The sequence below is a fragment of the Dasypus novemcinctus genome, chromosome 30, assembly GCF_030445035.2.
Source record: "Dasypus novemcinctus isolate mDasNov1 chromosome 30, mDasNov1.1.hap2, whole genome shotgun sequence".
In the NCBI taxonomy this organism is placed as follows: Eukaryota; Metazoa; Chordata; class Mammalia; order Cingulata; family Dasypodidae; genus Dasypus; species Dasypus novemcinctus.
The window spans coordinates 31,509,476-31,517,643 of record NC_080702.1 but is presented as its reverse complement, the minus strand read 5'-3'; the positions used below and the strand labels follow the sequence as shown (position 1 = coordinate 31,517,643).

The window sequence follows — 8,168 nt, the reverse complement described above, 5'->3', positions numbered from 1 at the left end:
GATACTTTTTAAAAAATTGGTTGCTTTGCCCTGGCAGCAACTGCAGTAAACCTTCATGCTTCTGGTATCTCTGACAATTTTATAAATACCAAATTACATGTATTAACTATTTTGCTTCTGAAAATTCAGGCAACCATTTCTGCCTTTAAGACTGATTCTAGAGAACACTATAAGAGAGACTACCTGATTCAAAATAAAATATAGAAGAAAGAAGTGGATTTGATGAATAAAATTTAAAGAAGTAGAATGCTAAAAATTAGGCAAGTAACATATTTTTTTCTATACACTTATGAGAGTATCTAAATTTCGATTTCTCATTGTTTCACCTCTGTTAATCATGGGCATTTTTCCACATTTGAGACAAATAATTCTTTTATAGTAAGAATGTTTGTTAATTTTTTTAAGGCAAGCTTTATGTCCTTGTTTCTAAGACTGTAGATAAAGGGGTTCATCATGGGAGTGACCACCATGTACATGACTGAGGCTATGGCATTTGCCCTTGAGTTTTGGGTAGTAGCAGAACTAAGATATACCCCAAGACATGTACCATAAAACAAGAACACTACTTTGAGAGGTGAGACCCACAAGTAGAAAAAGCTTTATGCTTTCCCCCAGGTGTTGAAATTCTCAAAATGGAGGATACGATCGTAGAATAAGAAAAAAGGATTCCAGTGAGTGGAATAACACCCAGAAGTCCAGATGCAAAATACATCACTAATTCATTGAGGAAGGTGTCAGAACAAGCAAGTTGGACAACCTGATTAATTTCACAGAAAAAATGGGGGATTTCCAACACTGTACAAAAAGACAGCCGCAAAACCATTAAGCCATGTAAAAGAGAGACTAAAACACTCAATAACCAGCATGCCAATAGCAGGAGGCCACAGAGGTGTGGGTTCATGATGACTGTGTATTGCAGAGGGTGACAGATGGCCACAAAGCGGTCATAGGCCATCACAGTCAAGAGGTAGTTATCTAATTGTCCAAAAAGCATGAAAAAGTACATCTGGATGATGCAGGTTTCATAGGTTATAATTTTACTTTCTGTCTGGAAGTTCAGCAGCATCTTTGGGACAGTGGTAGAGGTGAAACAAATATCTGTAAAAGACAAGTTAGAGAGGAAGAAGTACATGGGCATGTGGAGGTGGGAGTCTGAGATGATGGCCAGGATGATGAGCAGGTTACCAATGAAGGTGACCATGTACATAATCAAGAACAGTTCAAAGAGGAAGGGCTGCACATTAGTATCTTCTGAGAGACCTAGGAGGATAAATTCTGAAACATGTGTTTGGTTTTCTGATCCCATGTAGCTAATGATACTACTGGAAAAGAGAGCAGAGAAATGCAGATTTAGGCACAAGCAGGAAACAGCAAATTATCATAACTTCTATAGTTTGCAAACTCATTAATTTAGTGATTAATTATTAGATAGATAGATAAATTGATAGATACATAATATGTAGAACCCTTTATCTGAATGAACAGGGAAACAAACACTCCTTCATCTCCTTCATGCTATTTTTAACTTGCCATCATTGTCCATAATTTTAAACATTTTCTCACAGCAATACTTTCCATTAGAAATTTTTTAGAATTGATTATAATCAGTAAGCATTTTTATGCTTTTATTTTTTTATTTTTATTTTTTGTCTTTATTTTTTTAATATTACATTAAAAAAATATGAGGTCCCCATATACCCCCACCCCCTCACCCGACTCCTGCCCCCATAGCAACAATATCCTCCATCATCATGAGACATTCATTGCATTTGGTAAACATTTTGACTGCTCATTTTGTACCTTGTGAAGAAAACCTTAGGTACTGGATATTAGTGATGTTTGCACAATATTCTGAATATAATTGATATTACCAAATTGAATATTTGAAAATGAGTAAAAAGGGAAATATTAAGTTGCATATGTTAGTACAATAAAAAGATGGAAGTAATTAATTAAATGATTAGAGGTAATCTGGTTTAAGGTACAATAGACTCAGTATTATAAAGATGCAGTTTCTTTCCAACCTGATCTTTCTTAAAAAAAGAAACCTAGGTCACAGTTAACGTTACATTAAAAAATATAAGAGGTTCCCATATACCCCAACCCCACATCTCCCACTCCTCCCAAATCAACAAGTTCTTTCATTAGTGTGGTGCATTCGTTGCATTTGATGAATACATTTTGGAGCACTGCTACACAGCATGCATTACAGATTGTGTTGCAGTTTAGTCTCTCCCAATCCATTCAGTCCAACCTGATCTTATGTTCAACTCAATCCAGTTCTAAATGCCAGCAAATAATTGTTTAGGATATTGACAAACTAATTCTAAAATTTATATGGAAAGGTAAAAAACATAGAAAGCTAATATAATACTAAAGAATATAATGCAAGTTTTAGGAAATATTTTATCTGATAACTACCTAGCTAGCCTAAACAATACTGATGAACAAGAATGTTGTTCTGCTATCAAGATATACTATAATAATATGATTAAACTTCATTGCCTTGTTGATATAAACACATAAATAATGTTAGAGAGCCCAGAAATAGATCCACACAAATGCAGTCTGGTTATCTGTGGCAATGAGAATAGTCAATTCAATGGAGAAAGCATGGGCTTTTTAGCAAATTTTGCTGGAACAATGGGATGCAAATGTGCAGACAAAGGAAATTAGACAAAAATTGTATATATTTCACAAAATTAACTCAATGTGAATGACACAATTATATGTAAAATGTGAAGTATGAAATTTCTAGAAGGAAACATAAATGAAAATCAAGTGTCATTGGTTTGTTGATGAGTATTTAGTGATAGCACCCAAAGGATTATGCATGAAAAAAGAAAATGCATAAGTTATACATTATTAAAATACAAAACATCTGTTCTGTGAAAGTCATTGGTAAGGGAATGAAAAGTGAATCAACAGACTTGGGGAAAATATTTGCAAAACACATATAAATTATTTGTATTAAAAATAGAACACTTAACACACAACAATAAGAATGCAGACAGCCTTTTAAAAATGGGAAAATATCTAAGCAGTATCTTAACCAAGAACATGCATAATTGTCAAATAAGCATATGCCAAAAGATGCTCAAAATTATTGTCATTAATGAAATGCAAATTTAAAACTGCAATGATATATTATCACATGCTTATTAAAATAGATAAACACCTAAATACGGACAATACCAATTGCTCATGATGATATGAAGCAATATGAGTCTCATTCATTGCTAGTGAAAATACAAAATGGAACAAATGTAACAGACCGAAAACAGTTTAGCAATTTCTTGTAAAACTAAACCCAATTTTACCTAACAACAGAGCAATTGTCCTCATAGTTTAGATATAGCTTATTTCAAAACACAATTCCCCACACAAAAAAACACATATGAATGTTTATAGGAGTTTTATTTATACTCTCCAAAAACTGAAAGCAATGAAGTTTTACTTCAGTAGGTGAATAGATAAACACACTGTGCTGTATCTCTAAAAAGGAATATTAGTCAGTGATAAAAATGAAATAGTCCATCCAGTCACAAAAGAAAGGTTGAATCTCAAATGATTCATGTTAAAGAAACTACACTAAAAATGCATATATATATATATATATATATATATATATATATATATATATATATATATATATATGTAATTTCAATTACATGACCTGGATAAGGCAGAACAACAGAAAATAGAATGGTGGTGAGGGACTTAGGGAGAGAGGGGCAGGGTTGAAAATGTGAAGTATACAAGAAGTGTTAGATGTGTGAAACCATTCTGTACAATACCGTAATTGTCAATAATACTGTACACTTGTAAAAACAAACTGAACATGACAATACAAGGAGGAAATGTTAATATATGAAGAATATATATTTAATAGTTCAAGAGAATTCTATGATCGAATGCAAAATATTCAAAAACAACCTAACTGTTTTACAATGTATGATATACACTCTTGGGAGTTTATGCAGGAAGAAACTGCTGAATTAGTAATACTGGATATGAATGGAGTCTAAAATGAAGTGAATGGACAATGCGTGTAAGTACTGTACTCTAGATATGAAGTTATATCCCACCATGGTATGGGTTAACAATTCTACTAATTTTATATATGTTCACTGATATCAAGCAGTGAAGTAAACGGATAACAGAAGGAAAGAATATGTTTCTCACTGTGGAATGGGAGGTTACAGATAAACAAAGGGAGGAAGCTGGACTGTACTATGTGGTAATTGTTTAGAGTTAGACACATTAGTATCAACTCATATGAACGTGAATAGAGATAGAGAGACTTGTACATTGAAATATTTAGATATATGTATATACACAGGAGAGTGCACACACATATATTTCCTTACAGTCTCCATGGGTACGATCAGTAGCATAGTGCATATAAAGCACAAACGTTAGACATTAACACAATTCTCTTAGCAGAGTCTTCTGCCTGTAATAACTGATTGCAGGATTGAGAATATAATTGTACAAGAAGGGTCTGGACAGCTTGCAATAACAGAAATTAAACAGGAGCTAAAATAAAAGCCCCAATTGTGGGTATTATATCACATGTACACAGGGCATGGAGAAAAGAATCCCTATGGTCGAAATTGGAAGAAACAGAGCAAGAAAATTGTTCTATTGTATTACAACCCAAATTATAATATAAATGTCATGAGTTAATACTGATATAAACAAATAGTTGATTAAATAAATAAGAGGCAACTACCCATGAAGAAGAATTGTAATAATTTATGTAGACATTGCATGCTCAAGGATATGGAGCACAAATTCACTCCTGAATGTGGGCTTCACATAATGAATTGTTTTCACAGGTGATATAGGGAAAGGCAGACAACTGAGGAAATTTTTGGTAGGGGAACCACAAAACACTGTTGATCAAAGTTATCATCAAAGGTGATAAATCAGGTTGGTAAGATGCAACCTGGCTATGATGCTATGAAAATGGCACTTTATCTCTGGTGCCTTCCTTCTGAAAATAATTCGAATCTAGGCATGTGAAGAACATCATACAAATTCCAACTGAGGCACACATTTAAAAAGACCTGCTCCAGACTTCTCAAAACTCTCCAGTCATGAAAACTGAGGAAAGTCAGAGAAGTTGTCCCATCACAAAGGAAATAAGAATTTATGACAAGTAAATGTAATTTTTGTTGTGGTAAACCGGCATATGTGTTCTCTATTTCTTGCACTTGTCCCCAATTATTGTAAATATTGCCATGCTGATGAGGAACAACTGCTTTGGAGTTCCTAATAAATATGATGTGTAAACTAAGGTCGAGGCTCTCAGTTCCATAATCTGTGATCCCCCTGGTTCCATCCTTGGTTCCTTTTTCCTCTCTCATGTTTCTCTTTGTCCTTTATTTGTGTAAGTTTTGCATCACTTTTCCTTCAAGCAAACCTATTGCTGAGCTGGTCCTCAGGAAATGGCGCCCAATGTGGGGCGCAAATGGAAGAAGGCTCATATGGGGCAAAACTAAAAGTTGATATAATGGCATAAAGCCTGGAGGGGCACAGAAAGCATTCCAACTCCTTAATAAGTAAGGACACTCTGGCATGGTTTTTGCAGGGTTTTTATGGAAAACAGTGACAGTTCAACAAAATATCACCCATATGTAGGTCTCTTGAAACAACTTCTCAAAGGAATAGGAGCTAAGGTCACTGAGCCTTGTATTTTGGAACTCTTACAGGTTATAGAACAATATTGCTCATGCTTCCTAACAATAGGAAGTTTATGTTGCTACATCCCTTTCCCCAGCCTTTGTTATCTGCTCTTTCCAGCCGTTGCTGTCCTTCCCGCTAGTCCCGCCCACGTTGCCAACATATAATCTGCCTTCTTCCCCAGCTACTGCCTACCTCATAGCCGCCTGCACAACTCCGCCTATCCACTACCGCCCCGTAGTTAACTCGCCCCAGCTCCTGCCCCTCCCTCTACCCGACTCTATATAATCAAGTGTACTTCCGCAATAAAGCAGACTTGTTCCTGCGCTCAGGCTGTCTCCGTGGTCTTTACCGCGCGTCCCCCACGCCTGGAGAACCTAGGCCTACGCGCTGGCCTAGGGGCTTCCCGCCGAGCTGTGGAAGGCTGCCCGGATCAAGTGGGCCGCTGATCACTGCCAGCAAGCCCACAGTTGGGGGCTCGTCCGGGATCCTTTCCTTCCACCGCCGTATGGCCCCTGTTGTCAGCCGTTGCTGTTGTCTACTGGCGACCATTTCAGCTCTCCAGGTAGGGACCCCGTCGCCGTCTTTTCTTCTCCCACTATGGGCACCTCCCTCTCTTCACACCATACCCCTCAGGTTCGGCTTTTAGCCGCCCTGCTTGATACCAATGGGGTTCGCGTTTCCCTGAAACAGCTCCAAAAATATTGGGACTTACTACTCCCCTTCAATCCGTGGCTCGCCACCTGCCAGCTCTGGAGCCCGGACACGTACTCACGGCTAATAGATCGAGTTACCTCTGCCATAGAGCATGAAAAGCGGTCTTTTCCGCCCGGCCTGCTGCCTACTCTTGTAGCCGTTCGTGCCTGCCTCCTAGGTGCACCGTCCGAAGTCATCCGGTACAAATCAATCAAACAACCCAATGATTATGAGCCCGATGATCTTAGAGACACGACTTCTCTGTCTGACCAGCTCGCCGCAGCTCTCGAACGCGAGCCTCCCCGCTCGCACTCCCCGCCGCCTACAGAAACCGTTTCTGTAGCTCCTCAGAGTAGCGGACCTCCTCCTCCTTCCTCCACCCCTGCCCAAGATAGCGTGCTTCCTGTTTCTTCCTCACCCGGGTTAGAGCCCGCCGGCGGGAACAAAGGCGCTTCCTCTCGCCTTTACCCGCCCCTTCCTGTCTCGTCATCCCCCGGGCCAGCCCCCGGAAATGATGTAGCTTCGCCGCCATCTTAGCCAGCCCCCGGAAATGATGTAGCTTCGCCGCCATCTTGGCCGGCCCCCGGAAATGATGTAGCTTTGCCGCCATCTTGGCCGGCCCCCGGAAATGATGTAGCTTCGCCGCCATCTTGGCCAGCCCCCGGAAATGATATAACTTCGCCGCCGTCTTAGTCGGCCCCCGGAAATGACGTGGCTTCACCGCCATCTTGTCCGACGCTCAAAAGGGTCCCGCCGCCAGCTTGTTGCCGCCTTGACGCTACTAAGCTGCCACTCCCTCACTTGTTTCCCGCTACTGCTCATCCCTCGCCACCACCATATAACGGCGACTTCAGAAGAGCACACCCTTCCGCCCCTCAGCTCTACCCGCTCAACCCGCTGCCTACGCCACAGCGCCCTCAGACCTGGCTTCCCTTTACAGCCGAAGAGATCAAGACACTGCGAAAGGCCGTGAAGGAAGATGGTATAGGTAGCCCATATGTCCAACAATTGTTAGAAGAACTGGGAGTTCAACTTGCGCTCCCCTATGACTGGATTTCCTTAGCCCGCGCTATCCTTCAGCCCGGTCAGTTTCTTGAATGGCGTGCCTATTATCAGCATGCTGTTGAACAGCAAGTAGCAGAGAATGCCCGCATCGGTGTCAGAGATCCACCAGATGCCTACACCGGAGTCAACAGCTTTGCTAATCCTCAGTCCTATGTCAATATAGATCCAGGGTTTTGGCAACGAGTAAAGAACCTTGTCCAGCGGTCATTTTCGCTAGTCTCCTCCAAGCAATCTACCAAACTTGCGCAAATGCTTCAAGACCCACAAGAAACTTTTCCCGCGTTTGTCGCACGCGTTCTAGAAGCCTGTCAGTGAAAAATCACCAATGAAGACGCCCAATTTATGTTAGCAAAAGAGCTTGTTCTCGACGGGTGCCTCGCACCCTTCCGGACTGTTATCCTCCCTCTTCGCGACAAGCAGTTACACGAGTGGGTCTTAGCCTGCCGAGATATTGACCCTCAAACTAAAGCGCTTACTAATGCCTTCGCCTCTGCCATGGCTGTGTCCTCTGCCTCTGCTTCTGCCTGCTTTCGATGCGGTCAACTTGGTCATTTCATCCGCGAGTGCCCTCAACAAGCAGCTCCCCGCCCTGCCGAGACACTGCGCCGACCGAGAGGCCCCCCCACACCATGCCCGCGCTGTGGAAAAGGGTACCATTGGGCTCGCGATTGCCGTTCTTCGCAACAGCCTTTAAACTCCCAACGGGGCAGGCCTCAGCC

At 40.8% G+C, this 8,168-nt stretch overlaps 1 pseudogene; it reads right to left on the bottom strand.

The window, feature by feature from the left end:
• Positions 1–335: 335 nt before the first annotated feature.
• On the bottom strand, positions 336–1,306 carry LOC105747324 (olfactory receptor 7A10-like; annotated as a pseudogene).
• Positions 1,307–8,168: the final 6,862 nt, after the last annotated feature.